Genomic DNA, 18,671 nt, shown 5'->3' on the forward strand with positions numbered 1-18,671 from the left:
CACAGTGTTGTCGTTGTGGGGATTAAATGAGGGGAGGGAGAACCACACACCCCACCTCAAGCTCCCTGGACAAAAAGGTGGGATATAGATGCAATAAATAAAAATAAAAATAAATAGGATAGAGAGCAAGGAAGGCAATGGGGGTTCCATCACTTGCTCTGTCTTCTTATGTAACACCAACAAAAGAGTTGATTAGATTCTGATCTCTTATCGCACAAAAAGGTGGAAGGGACCCAGAACATAAAAATGAGGAGATTTCACCCCTCCCATATCCAAGAATCTGCTGATGTTCTCTGCTGATTCTCCAGAGAGGAGGGGGCGGTTTCTGCTCTCTACTACTTATTCCAGCCTCACGTCAAAGAGGGAGAGAGAGACTGAGTGTTAGGGAGAGATCGTGTGTATAGATAAGGTTGCTGCTAAGAGCAGCTGCAGACACTAAGTGCGGTTCAGCATTTTCGCTTAGACCCCATTTAGCTCTGTACATAGTTGTGTATTATAGTTGTAGATAGAATAAAGAAGATATTCTACAGAGCTGCTCTCCAAGTCGTTTATGCTCTGCTATACTCTGCTGTACGACGACTGTCTTCTCATTGGAGTAAATCCGGTGCTCACAACTCTAAGCTGTGAGTCCACAGCACTTTGACCTGTTCCTGTGCAGAAGGTGGTCTCTGGAAGTGCTACCCAGCTTGCCTGGCCCAGTCGGGGCTGAAGTGTGTGAGTCCAGTTGGTGGCACTGGCTCAAGGGCGATGCTGACAAAAAACACATGAAGAGACTGCAGGATGAGGCCAATGGCCCACCTGGTTGGGGGGGGGGTTAAAGTGAGCTACTGAAGCAGAGGAGACTCACTGCGGATAAAGGTATTGCACAATTCGAGGAAGTTCAATGCCTATCTTTTCTATCTTTTTCACTTTGGCTGGTAGGATGTTACCTCTCCCTGGAATTTCCAGACTGATAGCTACAAGCCACAATTCATCAAGGAACGAGGAAGGCAGGGTGGAACGTAGACTGGGAAAGTGACACACACACAAATTGAGTCGTCACAGCGCGGGGGCTTGCCAGGATGGCAGCAAACAGCAGATTGTGAATGATTTTGTTTTCAGATGAAAACATCGACCCTCATTCAGGTCGATGCTTTTAATAATTGCCATTGCTTTGGCTTGAAAAGCAATTTGCTCCCTCCTCCGCCGAGATGTCACGGATATGCGGGATGCTTGCGTCTATCGCCAGGGTGAGTCCAAGGTGAGCCTAAGAAGCTATTTCCTGCCAGGTAACTGGATTGCTTAATAGCTGCTTGTGACAGCAGGGAGGAGGACATGACAATAGCCAGGAAATGAACCCCCACTAGCCTGGAGGAGAGGACCGGCACGTCCTGTCTCAGGAGCAACTGTGTCCTTGTGGATCAACAGCTGGATAACTTGTTCCAGGGAGGCAGATGGAGCTTGCAGCTGCTGGTCTGACCTGCACTGGCTTGCAGGGCTCGATGGAGCATCAGGAAGGACCATTGCTCATCTACTCCGCATGCAGAAGGTCCAATGTTCTCCAGGGTATCAGGCAGGGGGTATTCCCAGCCCTACCTGGCAATGCCATGGATCAGACCTGAAACCTACTTCATGCAAAGCAGATTCTCTGCCCTTGAGCTACAGCCCTTACCTTTATCCACCTGTGAATGCCTTTCTCTCTCTCTCTCTTTAATATATTTTTTATTAAATTTTTCTGCTTTACAATTTAAAATACTCATTGTACATCCTTAAGATATCAGTGACTTCCCTTCTTCTCTTTCCATGGTTCATTTTAAAAGGTTACTTATTGGAAGTATTATGGGAAAAGAAAACAGGGGGCACAGTGAGAAGCTCGGGTGGTGCCACCACCAACAAGGCCCGGCCCCATTTCACTGCACATTGCCTGTCTTTCTGCCTTCCCAATTGACATTGCTGACATGCTGGTGGTGAAATGAAAGGGCATTTCGGCATGGCTCCACCAGTGTGACTGAATCATAGAATCACAGAATTGTAGAGTTGGAAGGGACCCTGAGGATCACCTAGTCCAACCCCCTGCAATGAGGAATGTGCAGCTTGTCAGTATTTTCATCCCTCCCATCGCAAAGATCACCAGATCATGTTTGTTTTGCTTCCTGTCTGTGAGAAAGGGGGGGGCGGTGGGACTACTCTTCCAGGCTTCCTTCCCTAGCACTGTGCCGGTTTTTCTTTGATCTAGCTAGAGACAAGATGGCAGCATGAGAGAGCTCTCTCTCATACATGTTATATTCTTTTATTTGTTTAATCAGTAGAAATAAATTACTGTTATGTACTGAGTTGAATAGGATCCAAAATGCAGCAGTCTGATTGGTCCTAGAACAATAGGATTCAGAATGCAGCAGTCTGATTGGTCCTAGAAGAACAGGATCCAGAATGCAACAGTCTGATTGGTCCTAGAACAATAGGATCCAGAATGCAGCAGTCTGATTGGTCCTAGAACAATAGGATCCAGAATGCAGCAGTCTGATTGGTCCGCAGGAGCCACCCAATCCAGCTCCAGCTGGAAGTGAATCAGCAACCTGATTGGCCTACCGGAGAATCCCGGAATTAGCCATTCACGTAGGGCGCATTGTGTAAATAATGTATGTAAAGCAGACATTTTGGGGGAACTGGCATTCCTCACTACTATGAGCTGAATAAAGAGCATGAAATCCACACTCGACTCCGAGTATATTTCAATTAGGTATGCAACAAAACCTCCACAGCTTTGCTTCCGTTACTCTGCTGCTTTTGAGGTGCCCACAATAGCAAATGTGGGTCCACTGCACCAGGAGCTATTCCTCAGGAATGCTGCTCTGCTCCTCCTGTGTTTCTGTGATTGGAAGGCCAGAGAAGGTGCTCCCGACACCCAGCCCATGCAAGCGCTGAAGACGTGGGCTCAATATGGGTGCACGCTCACAGCTGTCCCACCCAGGGATCGAACCTGCAACCTTGGTGTTATCAGCACCATGTTCTAACTGACTGAGCTATCTGTTAGGGTCTAAAACAGTCTTTCCTCACCTGGTGCCTTGCGGCTGCTTTGGACCACAACTCCCACCAGGCCCAGCCCAGGGGATGGGGTTGATGGGAGCTATAATTCAGAACAGCCAGAGGGCACCAGGTTGATGTACATAATAAGAAGCAGGAAAGCCAGGGAGGGGGCGAAGCCAGGCGGCAAAGCGGCAAGATATGCCATCCCTTGCATGGGAGAGAAATTAGGTCAGGCAGAGAAATCCAGGCTTCTTTATCTGTCTCTCGCTTTCTGGAGAACGCTAAGGAACATCCAGAGCCAATTTCTTCTTCTGCATCCCGACTCCCGCAGGCTCTCGAGTGATACACAGCGAAAGCAGTCCATCTGCCCAGAGAATAGGCTTTCAAGGTCCCCACTGGAACACGCTGGCAGCAGCAAAACGCACTTGCAAAATCCTGGCTGCTTGAAGGGAAGAGTCCGTTATCGCCGCAGGGCTACTAAGCTGTGAGGAGAAAATGATTATTATCTTTCCAGAGTAATCTCTAAAGAGGCAGCAGGGCAGCTCCAGCTTAGTGCGATGCCAAGAGTCCCAGTAGCTGCATTCTGCATTATTATTATTATTATTATTATTATTATTATTATTAGTTTTAAATACCACCCTCCATCAAAAGATATCAGAGTGGTTCGCAAGTTAAAAACACACAGAAATTAAAAACAAGACTATCAATGGCTACAAGCCATAATGGCTGGGCTCTGCCTCTACAATTGGAGGCAGTGATGCTTCTAAATTTCATTTGCTGGAAACGACAGGAGAGGAGAAGGCTCTCGTGTGGTCGGATCCTGCTTGTGGGTTTTCCCACAGGTATCTGGTTGGCCACTGTGACAACAGGATGCTGAATTTAGATTAAGGTTACCAGGTTTTTTTCAATGAACCTGGGGACACTTTTCAACTTCAGTGCATTTTGTATGGGGACTGAATTGTAAATCCAGGGACTGTCCCTGTGAAACGGGGATGTCTGGTAATCTTAATTTAGATGGGCCATTGGCCTCGTTCAGCAAGCTATTGCTGATGTTAAATTTTACTGTTTACTATTAGATTCTGATGGATTGTTGAATGTTGCTTTGTTTGATATAACAACCACCACCACCACCACCACAACAATTTATTTATACCCCGCCCATCTGGCTGGGTTTCCCCAGCCACTCTGAGTGGCTTGCAACAGAATATTAAAATACAATAGTCTATTAAACATTAAAAGCTTCCCTAAACAGGGCTGCCTTCAGGTGTCTTCTAAAAGTCTGGTAGTTGTTTATCTCTTTGACATCTGGTGGGAGGGCGTTCCACAGGGCGGGTGCCACTACTGAGAAGGCCCTCTGCCTGGTTCCCTGAAACTTGGCTTCTCACAGCGAGGGAACTGCCAGAAGGCCCTCAGCGCTGGACCTCAGTGTCTGGACAGATAAATAAGTTGTTTATTTTAAAGTTATTGTGACTTTTTATATTGTATCAGATTGGTACTACTAATGTTTAATGCTTTATTATGTTTTGTTATATGTGTTGGAAGCCACCCAGGTGGGTGGGGTATATTATTATTATTATTATTATTATTATTATTATTATTATTATTATTATTGGAGTTGTCATGCAAAACATCTGGAAGGCACCAGATTGGGAAAGCTATTTTACATGAATGGTGAATTCATGAGTTTGTCGCTGGGGACTGTACAGGATGAGGCTGTTGGGAGATGAACTGCAGAACATCTGGATTGCACCAGCTTGGTTGATGTGAACTGTACTGATGTGAGCACATGCTCCGGCAGGTGGGCATAGTGTGGGGCCCAGCGAGCTGAATGCAGCACATGAGCATTTCAATTTGTCCCAGCTACAATAGATGACATGTATGTCATTTCACTTGATGTGCAAGCCAATCCCGTGAGGCTCAATATGGGTTGTGTTTCTACGCAGGTAGACATCACTTTGCCAACAAAGGCCCGTATAGTTAAAGCTATAGTTTTCCCAGTAGTGATCTATGGAAGTGAGAGCTGGACCATAAAAAAAGGCTGATCGCCGAAGAATTGATGCTTTTGAATTATGGTGCTGGAGGAGACTCTTGAGAGTCCCATGGACTGCAAGAAGAACAAACCTATCCATTCTTAAGGAAATCAGCCCTGAAAGCTCACTGGAAGGACAGATCCTGAAGCTGAGGCTCCAATACTTTGGCCACCTCATGAGAAGAGAAGACTCCCTGGAAAAAACCCTGATGTTGGGAAAGATGGAGGGCACAAGGAGAAGGGGATGACAGAGGATGAGATGGTTGGACAGTGTTCTCAAAGCTACCAGCATGAGTTTGACCAAACTGCGGGAGGCAGTGGAAGACAGGAGTGCCTGGCGTGCTCTGGTCCAGGGGGTCACAAAGAGTTGGACATGACTGAACAACTAAACAACAACAGGCACCTGAATGTAATGCAAAGGGATGAAATAATAGATTAGAGAAAGAGATGATCGCTCACAGCACTGAGATGTTTTTGCCTCCCTTATGTGATTCCTTTTACCTGCTAGAAGATTTTTCGCCAATCTTAATGGCCGGCCCCTTGCATTTTAGTCGGGAAGGGTTGTGGAGAATCTCAGTTTTCATTCAAAACAAAATAAAACCTATCCTCCCCAACTAAAATGCAAGCGTCTGGCATCCTGTTCTCACAGTGGCCAACCCCACAAGCAGGACCCTGAGCAGGAGAACACCCTCTCCCCTTGTGTTTTCTGGCAACTGCTATTCAGAAATCATTTACTGCCTCCAACTGTGGTGGCAGAGCAAAGGGTTGCTATGCTATTCAGCGTACAATGTTGACGGCGTTCTTGTTTTCTGTCTGAATCCTCCAGACAAGCTGGAGCATGAAGAGGAGGAAGCTGCAATCCAGCACCAGCCAGTTTGGGTCTATGTCTCATTCAGACAATCTACAGGCTCATTTTAGCAGATGAACCGAGGAGATCCCAACATGGAATGATGTCTTTTGAGCTGGAAACAGAATGGAAGGGAGCACATCTCAAGCAAGAGAAGAACTCTTGCATGAAGAAATACATTCCCAAGGACACCGGGAGGTCATTTTCTGCAGAAGGAACATCATGAAAGATGCAAAAGTTCCACAGGACGGCCACCGCGCTTCCTTTCTAAACATGGCTGCTGTCTCTCTGCAGTGTTGCATTAAGCCTGCTACACTCAAAATGGTCCCTTGTAACTCATCCATGGGGGCCACCCCCATCATCCCTGACTATTGGGGCGATGGGAGCTGGAGCCCCACAACAGCTGGAAGGGAACACATGTTCCCCTTCCCTGTTTCAACTCAGATCACGAATTATCTCTCTGTACTATATTTGCATTAGTCTGCAATTGAACTGTTTTCACTGGCTGTTCCCCAAGCCTTTAAATGCACGGGTGGGGGAACGAGGAGGGGCAGGAATAAAAAAAGAGGGAAATGGAGGATATGGGACCCTCAGATATTCCATAGTCCCTTCACATCATGTATTTAACACCAGGAGCCATGTGTTCTTTTCAGCATGAAGTTGCAGATTCAACGAAAGAAAATTAGAACAGAAAATACATTAGCAAGCAAACACCCATATATATATTGTTTGAAAAGTTGGATGTTTCCCCCTCTCTCTGCCAAGCAGTGGCAAGAGCCCAAGGGGTTCCAGGGCCTGTGGTCCTTTGGAGAACCGAGACATGGAGGGTATTGTTGTAGCTTTAAGAAATATGGTTTGTTCACCTATTTACACCTTTAGCCTGCAGGGAGCGAGTCCAGATCTTACAGCATGGTCATTTCAAGAGGGGCTTGTCCCCCACTGCAGAGCAGCCCTGCGGTCCAAGGCATCTCTCCCAGCCAGCCTACAGCCAACCTGCCCAAGATGGATCCCAGGATCCCAGTCTTTGTTGTTTCTTCTTCTTCTTCTTCTTCTTCTTCTTCTTCTTCTTCTTCTTCTTCTTCTTCTTCTTCTTTCCAGCAATGCTTGCTCAATAGCTCTCTTTTCCTGTCACCTCACACCGTCTCTGTCCACACATCAGGGCAAGGGGGAGGGACAGTTCTCTTGCCTGTCCAATGACCGCCACTGGCCCCCTATTGTTTCTTAATGGCCAGGTCATTTTCACACCCCAAATAATCAAAATCCTACCATTTATTAATTTCTAGGGTTTAGGGTGGTCCCTCATAAAAAAAATCTCTAACGCCATGTCCCACATCTATAAAATGAACATAACTTTCTCTAACTGACGAAGCTAACTGACAGACTTGCTGTTAAAAGATGTTCTGCCCAAGACCCAGAAGCACTGTCCATTAAATTATATTGTGCTAGACGGACAAATAGACAAATAACCTGGTATAAGGCAGCTTATACCTATGTTAAGGTTGACTTTTTTGTATTTCCCAAAACTTGCATCTAAACCCAAGCCCTGGCGGCATCTCTGTTTTCTTTTCTTTTAAACTCTCTAAGCCTTTCTCATTTTACGTGGTGATCTTATAATATCCTTATTTATATGGCTCCTGCGTTTCGATTGATCATTTGTTTTGGTCAACATAGGCTGGAAATGGGGACCATGTGTTGTTATTCATTTCTAGGCCTTGCTGTCTGGACATGGACTTCCGCTAGGAAGCTGTCTACTCGTGTCTCATTATAGGGAACCTAATTTGCTCCGGGAGCTTGCATTACCGAAAAGGCAGAGGGCAAATTAAATACGAGATTTGCCTGAAACAGAAAAACAAAGCCTCCGTTGCAGATCCATTGCTTCCGATATCTCCTGCAGAATCAATGGGAGAGACAGATTCAGAATTTGATTTGCTGGAATAATTCCACCTCGTCCAACTGCTGCCTTTGGCTGCGTTGAAGAAGAAGCTGAAAGAACAATACTCTTCAGCGGAATGAATCGCTCAACAAAAAGCCAACCTGAAGAGATGTCTTTCTTGTCTCCGACTGCCAAGCCTTGTCGCCTAGCTTCTCAAACGGAACAAGGAGGGAGAATGAATGCACTGCTTTGTTTGGGACTAATCCTCACCAACGGTGCTAATGTTTAAAACAGAGTAGAGTAAGATCAAGAGGAGAACAAGGGAGGAAAGGTTAACATTTCATATCATGTTTATGATTGCTTCCAGGTGCCCCAGGTTCCAAGAAAACTCACCGTTGAAACGCCTTTCCAACTTCTGCTGCGGCTTCCTGTCTGTGTTGAAGATGCAACTTTAGAGTGGGTGGCAGTGAGCTGTTTTCCTTTCTCATTCTTATGTATATAAAGTCACACCAAGCCGACAGGACCTTCATGTCTGCTGCGTCCTTGGATCGGTAAATCAAAGGGAGGCCTGGGAGAAAAAGCAACAATCCCAGCCTCCCACTGGCTGCAAACACATTCGCTGGGAGGTTTGCTTTGTTTTTGAGGAAGCAGAGATTGAAATGTACAGCTTTGGGGTTTAGGATGGGTCACTGGGAAGGAAAGCAACCGGGCCAAGCCATCTCACACAACAAGCTGCCCCAGAGAGCCAGATCTGTGGGGTGGGAATAAGCTGTGTGAAGCTTTGTTAACTCTGAAAGCAAACAAGGGCTACTTTTACACATTTCCCTCTCAAGTCCAAAATAAGCAGTCTTCAGGGAGTGTGTGAGATAAGGGGATAACACACCAGCCCAGGGATGAGTTTCAGATGTGGGTTTCTGCTAATGCAGGATTGGGGGTGTTGGTGTCTCTCCAGATAATATTGGACCAAAGCTCCCATCCTCCCTGACCATTGGGCATGCTGGCCGGGCTGATGGAAGTTAAGAGTCCAGCAACATCTGAAGGAGTGTAGGTTCCTTTGCTCTGGGCTGAAATCTGGCAAGGTTGGAAGAACTTTTCCCGCCCCTAATTCATCCTAGAGATTTAAAAATTCACTTACCTAACTTGCTATAGTCAACAAAATTGCTATATAGAAACCCCCTCGATGGAATCCAAAAACAATGGGAGGATGACATAGGTTATGAGATTAACCCCACCCAACGGACCAGAATGTGGTCTAAACCTCCCTTTAAATCCATATCAGTGAAAAGAACTCACTCTGAAGCTAACTTACAGGTGGTATCTAACACCACAGAAACTAACGCTAATACACCCAGGAACCTCACCCAAATGCTAGAGAGGAAGCACCTCCACAGGCATATACCTCCACATGTGGTGAGAATGTTCTAAAATCCAACTCTTCTGGACATCAATCATACAAGAAATATGCAAATTAACTAAGCAAGTATTAGAAGTCACCCCAGAACTGGCTCTACTTAACATCTTCCAAGATAATAATGCCCACTCACATCACAAAGAGCTCATAACCCACCTACTCTCAGGAACTAGAAACATCATAGCCAAACACTGGAGAGATCTGTCAGGAGTAAGCATGGACCAATGGTATCAAATAGTATGGGAAATGGCCTTATAAAATAAACTAACCAACAAACTGAAACTGACATGGGGACAAATAGAAGATGCCTTCACCCTGGTATGGTTCCCCTTTATCACATACACAGCCCAACAAGACTACAACCTGATCCAAACACACACACACACACACACAAAATTGCTATCTAGATTCCAACTCTCTATATCCTAACAGAAAGTGTAAGAGTCATAGCTCAATGGTAGAACATCTACCTTGCATAAAAACGGTCCCTGGTTCATACCCTGGGATCTCCAGTGAGAGACCCAGTCTGAAATCCTGGACAGCCACTGCCAGTCAGTGCAGACAGTACTGAGTTAGATGGACCATGGTCTGAGTCAGTATAAGTTAGCATCCAATCTATCTTACAAAAACATCAGGTTACCACTTGTACAAGGGTCATGGTAGGAGACAATGCACAAGTTGAAAGGCTCTAGGAAAATCCTCCAAAAACACGTTTCTTGACTCAAGGCAATATTTCTCAGTAATCAGCCAGCAGCATCACTTGCATGGACCCAGTATCAATGGGTGCAAATTGCTCAAGAGGCCAGCTCTGCATCCCATGTCCAGCACCAATGGCAATGAACATCCCTTCTCAGGTGACAACGCCAGCAGACATTCAGTAAAATAAATAAAACCCCACTGTGTGATGAAGGAATCAATCAATCAATCAATCAATCAATCAAAAGGATGAATCAATTCATGTGTCTTGTGGCAGCATTCTTAAGTGGTCAAAACATGACCTGAGAACTAGCAAAATGAATACAGGTTAGGTTTTTTTTTTTAAGTATAAAGAATATGATTGAGTGGAAACATGACGTGCTTTTCATAGAAGCTTTCACAACGCGGAAAAAGAGCCTCCCTTTCAGTAATGGTTTGGGGTGGTGGTGGAGGGAAAGATATGAACAGAGAAGAAGATGTTCAGCTTCTCAGAGAGCACGAGACTGACTTTGTGATGTGATTACTTGGCTTTATCACAAAGCCTTTTTAGAGTGAGGACATTAGTTCCTACCCTCATTCTGATTTCATAGAATCACAGAATCATCGAATCATAGATGTCAGGGAACTGACATCAGAGGAAAGGGAGGTGGTAGGGCTCCCAAAGACTGGGAGAGAGTCAGCAGCTAAAGCAGGGACAAGGAGGGGGAGCGAGGGGTCTCTGGAGGAGGATCTCAGTAATGCTGAGAGAGACGCAGCAGCCCAGGCAGGAAACAGCAGGGGAGAGAAAGGGGTGAGAGACACGTCCAGCGAAAATAGCGGGGAGGTGTCAGAAGCAACTGCAGGGAGACCCTTGCTTCGCCGGAAGCTGCCACGTCGTGAGTCCAGGAGACGCGTTTCCGTTAAGGAACTTCTTTGCTGGAAGCGCTTCCGCAGGCAGCCACTGTCAGACTCTACTAGTGACTAGAGCAGACATGTCTGAGGAGCTCTGTCACACACAGAGGTTTGTGGGGCCGCACAAACTCTGAAGGGGCACTATTTTAAGCACAAGCAGCTAATCATTCCCCTGACAGCAGTCTGACAGTCTCTGTACGCTGCCTGTGCAGGAGAAAGCATCATGAGCGACCCAGCCGGAGACGGAGCCGGAGGAGCAGGGGGTGGAGCTGGTCCAAGCTTGGAAGAAAGATACCGAGCGTTGGAGGTCCAACTTGCGCTGCAGACGGCGAGGCTCGAGGAGAGAAGGGCTCAGGATGCTGACAAAAAGGGGAGAACCACTCAGTTCCCCAGAAAGGTACCAGGATTGGTGCAGAAGTTTGGGGGGGACCCCAAGGATTACCATGCCTTTAGGACTGAGATGCAATATGCCCTGAATGTGCAGTTTGATGAGTTCCCTGATGAGGAATCGCGAGTTGCTTTCGTAATTGGGCATCTTGAGAAGGGGGCGCGGGACTGGGTTCGACCCCTGATGGCAACGCACAACGATATCCTAAAGGACACTATGAAATTCTTTCGTGCAATGGATATCATGTTTTCCAGCGATATTGAGGAAGGGGTGGTGCGCAGACAGCTAATGGCTTGCAAGCAGGGAAGCAGATCTGTCCGTGAGTACTGGACTGAATTTACCATGCTGATTCACAGATTGGGGTGGGATTTATCGGCAGCACCAATTCAGATGCTATTTGAAGAAGGTCTTTCTTCAGCTGTGAAGGACGAGCTGGCCAGGAGCCCCAGGGCGGTGTCTATGGATCAGCTGACCAAATCTGCGCTGACAATTGGAGCGCGCCAGGAGGCAAGAGCCTTGGAGAGGCGGGAAGGGAGAGGGGAACGTTGGAAGGAGTTACGCATTCCAGACATTCCTGAGCCAGCTTTCCCGCCGGCAGAGCCGATGGAAATCGGAACAGCCCGCGCGCGCGCAGTTTCAAAGCCCAGTGAGGGGGCGAAGAAGGAGGGAAAGGGAGCCCGGAAATGCTATCTCTGCCAACAGCCAGGCCACTTTGCCAGAGTCTGCCCCCAGAGGAAGGAATGGCAAGGGATGGTGGGAGCAGTTGAGGGGGAAGAGCAGGGAGAAACGGAGCAGGTAAAAGCCAACGCCTGGTTGCCAGAGTCAGGGCACTGCAGCCAGGCCAAAGAGCAGTGAAAGTGCCCGTGCCAGAAGCTCCTCGACCTGCTCTAGTGATTGAAGTGTCGCTAGAGCTGCAAAATGGACACCCCCTAAAAATAAAGGCGCTGTTGGACTCAGGCAGCTCCTGCAATTTTATGAGCAAGGAGTTTGCTGCTGAACATCAGATACAGACTATCCCTTTAAGCAACCCCCTGCAGGTGACCACGATCGATGGCAGGGAACTGTTGGGAAGAGGAGTCAGCTTGCAGACCGTCCCAATGATAATGAGGGTGGCAAGGCACACAGAACTGATAGCGTTTAATGTGGCCACCTTGGGAGGCGCTCCCATTATTTTGGGAATGAGCTGGCTAGCCTTACATGATCCGCTGGTGGGCTGGCATCAAAGAGTGGTTTCCTTCGGTTCAGCACATTGCTTAGAACACTGCAGGGGGGAAAAGGGGTCAGCAGGGGCCCAAGCCACCCTAGCAGGGACTGAAGTAATGGAGAAGGGGAAGGTGCCACCACAGTATGCTGATCTCAGCGACGTGTTCAGCGAGAAGGAAGCTGACCAACTACCCCCGCATAGGCCCTTTGATTGCCAGATCAATTTACTCCCTGGAGCACAGCTTCCTGTAGGCAAGTTGTATGCCATGTCAGACAGGGAAATGCAGGAGTTGCGAGCGTTCATTGACAAGAACCTGAAGAGAGGCTTCATCAGAGAGTCCAAGGCAGCGGGGGGTAGCCCAGTGTTTTTTGTGGATAAAAAAAACACGGACAAGCCGAGGTTGGTATGTGACTTTCGGCGCCTAAATGCAGTGACAGAGCCGGCGGCTTTTCCTATGCCCAGGATTGATGATATTTTGACCAGGGTGCGAAAAGGAAAGATTTTTACAAAGCTGGACCTAAGGGGGGCGTACAACCTGATACGTATAAGGAAAGGGGATGAATGGAAGACCACCATGTTCACCCCTTTGGGGGCATTTGAATACCTCGTTATGCCTTTTGGATTACAAACAGGCTCCGCGTGTTTTCAAGCCTTCATGAACCACGTACTGGGGCCTTTGCTCTACAAGAATTGCGTGGCCTTCTTAGATGACGTGTTGGTGTATTCGGAGAATGAGGAGCAACATGTGAGAGACGTCAGAGAAGTGTTGAGCAGGCTGCAAGCCAACAGACTGTGGGTGAAACTGGAGAAGTGTCAGTTTCATACCAAGGAGGTGGAATTCCTGGGGTACCGCTTGTCAGACAAGGGGTTGGCCATGGACCCCGGCAAGGTTCAAGCGGTGCTGGAATGGAAAACACCCAAGACCAAGAAGGATGTGCAGAGGTTCCTAGGGTTTGGAAACTTTTATCGTAAGTTCATCCGAAACTTCGCCCACCTGACGGCGCCCATCACGGACTGTCTCAGCAGTAAAAAGAAGTTTGTTTGGACGGGGGAGGCGGAGCGAGCGTTTGAGGAACTGAAAAGGGCCTTCGCCTCGGATGAACAACTTCTACATGTGGATTTACAAAAAAAGCTGAGGGTCGAAACAGACGCTTCTGACAGAGCCATAGGGGCGGTGCTTCTTCTGCAGCCAGGGAAGGAGGGGTCAGAGTGGCGACCGTGTGCCTTCTTTTCGCGAAAGCTGAACAAATCCGAGAGGAACTACACGGTGTACGACCGGGAACTTCTTGCGATTTATGAGGCCTTCCGGAGATGGAGGCACCTGCTAATTGGTGCACAACAGAAGGTGCAAGTGTGCACGGACCATAAGAATCTAGAGTATTGGAGAACTGCGCGAGTGCTCAACCAACGGCAGTTGAGATGGGCCCAGGAGTTCTCCAAATTTAACTTTGAGATTTGTTACGTACCAGGCCCGGAGAACGTTAGGGCGGACGCTCTCTCACGCAAACCTGAATATTTGGAGGGAGAGGGTGCACCCGAAGAGACCCATGTCATTCCCGAGGACCGCTGGGTGTGTGGGGCGGCATTGGTGGGGCAAAGGGAACTGGTAGAGGGAACGGTGCAGGATGAATACGCCCAGGACAAACTCAGGGGTCTCAGGAGGGAGGGAGACAAACCCGGGGGTTTTGAGGAGAGAGATGGGGCGTTGTACTACAAGGGAGCGTTATACATACCTGAAGGGGAATTGAGGGAAAAGGTACTCAAGCAACTGCACGATAGCCCCACGGCAGGGCATTTTGGGCAACACAAAACCATGTGGCTGGTTACCAGGGAATTCTGGTGGCCCAAGGTCAGGGAAGATGTGCGGGAATATGTGAGAGGGTGTGACCGATGCCAACGAGCCAAGGGGGAGAGGCGGGCACCGGCAGGTTTATTAGAACCACTACCCACGCCGGAAAGGCCATGGGAGGCAGTGGCAATAGATTTCATGACTGATCTGCCCAGGTCCAAAGGGAAAACAGCCATCATGGTTGTGGTAGACCTGTTAACCAAGATGGCCCACTTTATAGCCTGCTCACATGCGGTCACAGCGGAAGAAACCGCTAAATTGTTTGTGGAAAATGTGTTTAGGCTGCATGGCGCCCCCTTGAGGGTGGTTTCTGACCGAGGGAAACAATTTACTTCCAGGTTCTGGAGGAAGCTCATGAGCTTATTGCATGTAGAGGTGAATTTCTCTACTGCCCGTCATCCAGAAACCAACGGGCAGGCGGAAAGAGCTAATGGTGTCCTCCAGCAATATTTGAGGTGTTATGTGAATGACAGAGAGAATGATTGGGTGGAGAAGCTGGCGTTGGCAGAATTTGCCTACAACAATGCAGAGAACGTGTCCACGGGGATGAGCCCTTTTTTGGCTAATCACGGGTGTCATCCCCGAGCCTTCCCAGGGGGGGAAGGGGAGAACTGGAGCGTTCCAGCCGCAGAACAGTTCGTTGAAGAAATGGAAGCGATCCATCGCCAGCTCCAACTTAATTTAAACAGGGCGAAGGAGGAATATAAGAGGCAGGCAGACAAAACCAGAAGGGAAGGGGAAAGCATTAGGGTGGGGGACCAGGTGTGGCTGTCCACCCAAGGGTTACCATTTAAAGGAGGTTGTAAGAAGTTAAGACCCAAAAGACTGGGCCCATTTGAAGTCACGCAACAGGTCAACCCAGTGGCTTTCAGTCTCCGGTTACCGAACCACATGAAGTTGCACCCAGTGTTCCACAGGTCGTTGCTGTCACCGTATATAGGGGACAGAGAGGGGAGGGTCAATAGGGGACCAGCTATGGAGGAAAAAGAACACAGCTACCATGTAGCGGAGATTCTCGATTCCAGGTGGAAGGGAGAGCAAGTAGAGTATTTGGTAATGTGGGAAGGGGAGCCGGAGTCGGAAAACACCTGGGTCAGGGCAGAGGATGTAGATGACGAGGTTTTGATTGAAACTTTTCATCAGAGATTCCCTCGTAAACCCCAGCCAGTGGCGAGGTTCCGGAGGGAATACTTCGCCACCACCGACGAAGAAGAAGAGTTGGAGGGGTTCTCTGATTCCGAGGTGGAGGAGGATTCAGCGAGTCGGAACGAAGACCGATGGAGGGAAATGTTCGAGACGTCTGAAGATGAAGAGGATTCTTTTCGGGGTTTCAGCTCCTCACCGCCCAGAGGAGAGAGTAGGGGCGGGGGAGAAGGGGGCCCTGGAGGGGAGGTGGATGTCAGGGAACTGACATCAGAGGAAAGGGAGGTGGTAGGGCTCCCAAAGACTGGGAGAGAGTCAGCAGCTAAAGCAGGGACAAGGAGGGGGAGCGAGGGGTCTCTGGAGGAGGATCTCAGTAATGCTGAGAGAGACGCAGCAGCCCAGGCAGGAAACAGCAGGGGAGAGAAAGGGGTGAGAGACACGTCCAGCGAAAATAGCGGGGAGGTGTCAGAAGCAACTGCAGGGAGACCCTTGCTTCGCCGGAAGCTGCCACGTCGTGAGTCCAGGAGACGCGTTTCCGTTAAGGAACTTCTTTGCTGGAAGCGCTTCCGCAGGCAGCCACTGTCAGACTCTACTAGTGACTAGAGCAGACATGTCTGAGGAGCTCTGTCACACACAGAGGTTTGTGGGGCCGCACAAACTCTGAAGGGGCACTATTTTAAGCACAAGCAGCTAATCATTCCCCTGACAATAGAGTTGGAAGAGACCACAAGGGCCATCGAGTCCAACCCGCTGCCAAGCAGGAAACACCATCAGAGCACTCCTGACATATGGTTGTCAAGCCTCTGCTTAAAGACCTCCAAGGTAGGAGACTCCACCACACTCCTTGGCAGCAAATTCCACTGTCAAACAGCTCTTACTGTCAGGAAGTTCTTCCTAATGTTTAGGTGGAATCTTCTTTCTTGTAGTTTGGATCCATTGCTCCGTGTCCGCTTCTCTGGAGCAGCAGAAAACAACCTTTCTCCCTCCTCTATGTGACATCCTTTTATATATTTGAACATGGCTATCATATCACCCCTTAACCTCCTCTTCTCCAGGCTAAACATGCCGAGCTCCCTTAGCCGTTCCTCATAAGGCATCGTTTCCAGGCCAATAGAATAATTCCAGGCTTCATAGAATAATAGAACTGTAGAACTGGAAGGGCCATCTAAGACCAGCCCCCCTGCACTGCAATCATCACAGCCAAATCATGAGGTAAACATACAACTAAATCTAATTGGTTACACGGCATGACAGCTTCCCTGACTGGCTGACCCAACTCCCCAAGACACTGGTATTTTATTTTAAGTGCAGGGGGTTTTTTTGAAGGTGGTAAACAGGTTGCTAACAGCTGTGAGAAAGTGAGAGAGCCTTTCAAGGAAACTGTGGGGCCTTGGAAAGCTGCCCTTTCATGCCCAAACTGTTAACTTGTGAACCCTCAACACAGCGCTATCAGTTTATGATGAGGCTGCCTTTTGACATTTGCGACAGAAAATGTGCTTTTGAATGAAGTTAAAATGATGTTATCTGGGAGAGAACATGTTGTACACAGGAGGGACTGGAGCTTGTTCAGACTGCCAGAGGAACCCTGTGCACATCGTTCGAATGAGTCACACTCGAACCATCTTGCAAATAGGATAAGCACAAGAAGTAGCTGAGTGTTCCCTCACCATCATCACCACCGGGAACAGGAGTGGGAAGGGCTGCAAAATCTGTGTCTCACTCCAGCCAAACGCACCTCATCGGTCATGAACTGCAACTTACCAATTGCTGAATGACGCTGCCTGTTTGTGTGGGCCACCTCGCAGTGCTAGGAGTTTGCAAGCAGCTTGGTGGGTCACATATTGCACAGGCAATTTGATTAATGAGCAAAACAGATCTTCACATAATCAGACAAGGGGCCTGGAGCAGCGATAGAGCATAGGAGATGGTGCCAGAGTCACTGTTAGGCAGCAGTCCTGGGGAAAGACTTGAGATTGAGTGCCCAGCTGCTGCCAGCCTGTGTGGGCGATACTGGGCTAGCTTTGTAAGTCCTGGGCGGCATGCATCAGCTGTGTGTGTGTACCCCAAATTACAAGGTGAATCAGGGTGATTCGGGGAAGGACTCTCCTTCGGTCAGAGGCTGGGCAGAGGGGGAAAAATGGTGGAGTCTGTCTCCCCATCCTGACCCTTCCAGGGAGGAGGAAGAGGAAGACAGTATAGATTTACAACAGGGGTTTGCAGGAGGTTACAGCTCAGAGGCAGATGAGGGGGAAAGCTGGGAAATAATGGGAGAGGAGGAGCAGACAAACCCAGAGCAGCAGCTGGCTGGCACGTTGTCACTAGAAAACATTCCAGACCCACCATCTCCCAGAACCTGGCGAGCCTTAAAAGTAGGAGAGCAAAGAGCTCAAAGACAGAGGACATTTAGCAGCATCCGTAGAGGAGGAGACGACAACGATGAATGGGAGAGAAGGGGGGGTGGGGGAGATTCATTCAGGACAACACCATTACAGCCTCTGTCTGTAAAGTTTGAAATAAAAAAAGGACTGTAAGAAACTTTTCCTTGTCTTTATACTTCCCTGGGCAACCAGCCGGGAGCTGCCGACAGCATCCTGACACCTTCATTGGAGGTTTTTAAGCAGAGATTGGATGGTGAATTTTTTAGCTGTGGTTCCTGCATTTCAAGGGGTTGGACTAGATGACCCTTGCGTCCCTTCCAACTCTACAGTTCTAAGTTGGCTCACACCATTAACAAGGCACCCCAAGTCAGGCCGAGGTCTCACTAAGCTTGCAGGTTGCTTTTTGGCCTCGGCTATTTAAAAACCCGCCCACCATTTCCCTTGCTTTCTGAGAAACACAGCCAAGCAGACGTAAATTAGGCGTGCTGTGTTATCGTCATGTTAGTCCACCCTGTTCGTTCCAGTGCAAAGGAAGCACAATGCAAATTGTGTGTGTGTGTGTGTGTGTATCTTTTTTTCAGCATGAGAGCAACAACAGCAGTGAATGCTGACTGGATGGGCTTCCATTCTGGACACGGGACAAACAGGTGAGCAGCGGCAATTGTTGCTCCCATTTTTTGTTTTTGCTGGAATTCCCCAATATCCCTAGTCTAGGGAGGCGCTCAGAAACAGAAAGGTTTTCAGCAGGCACCTAAAAGGTTATAGCGAAAGTTCCTGCCTAATTTCAAGAGGCAGGGAGTTCCATAGGGAGATTTGGGGAGAGCCATGTATGCCAACTTGAGCTACTTATTGTGGTGGTGTTATGTACTGAGTTGAATAGGATCCAAAATGCAGCAGTCTGATTGGTCCTAGAACAATGCAGCAGTATGATTGGTCTGCAGGAGCCACCCAATCCA

General features: G+C 48.4%; 1 long non-coding RNA gene across 2 annotated transcripts; it reads left to right on the plus strand.

Moving 5' to 3' along the window:
- The first annotated feature begins 998 nt into the window (after positions 1-998).
- On the plus strand, positions 999-18,362 carry LOC309531178. Of its 2 annotated transcripts, XR_014219121.1 has the most exons (3): positions 999-1,240; positions 8,123-8,211; positions 18,297-18,362. It is a non-coding gene; the product is annotated as an uncharacterized lncRNA (long non-coding RNA). The 2 variants fall into 2 exon arrangements; XR_014219122.1 differs by lacking the exon at positions 18,297-18,362 and having other exon boundaries at positions 8,123-8,278.
- The last annotated feature ends 309 nt before the right edge of the window (positions 18,363-18,671 follow it).

The sequence above is a fragment of the Podarcis vaucheri genome (genome assembly GCF_965113315.1).
Source record: "Podarcis vaucheri genome assembly, chromosome: 1".
Classification (NCBI taxonomy): domain Eukaryota; kingdom Metazoa; phylum Chordata; class Lepidosauria; order Squamata; family Lacertidae; genus Podarcis; species Podarcis vaucheri.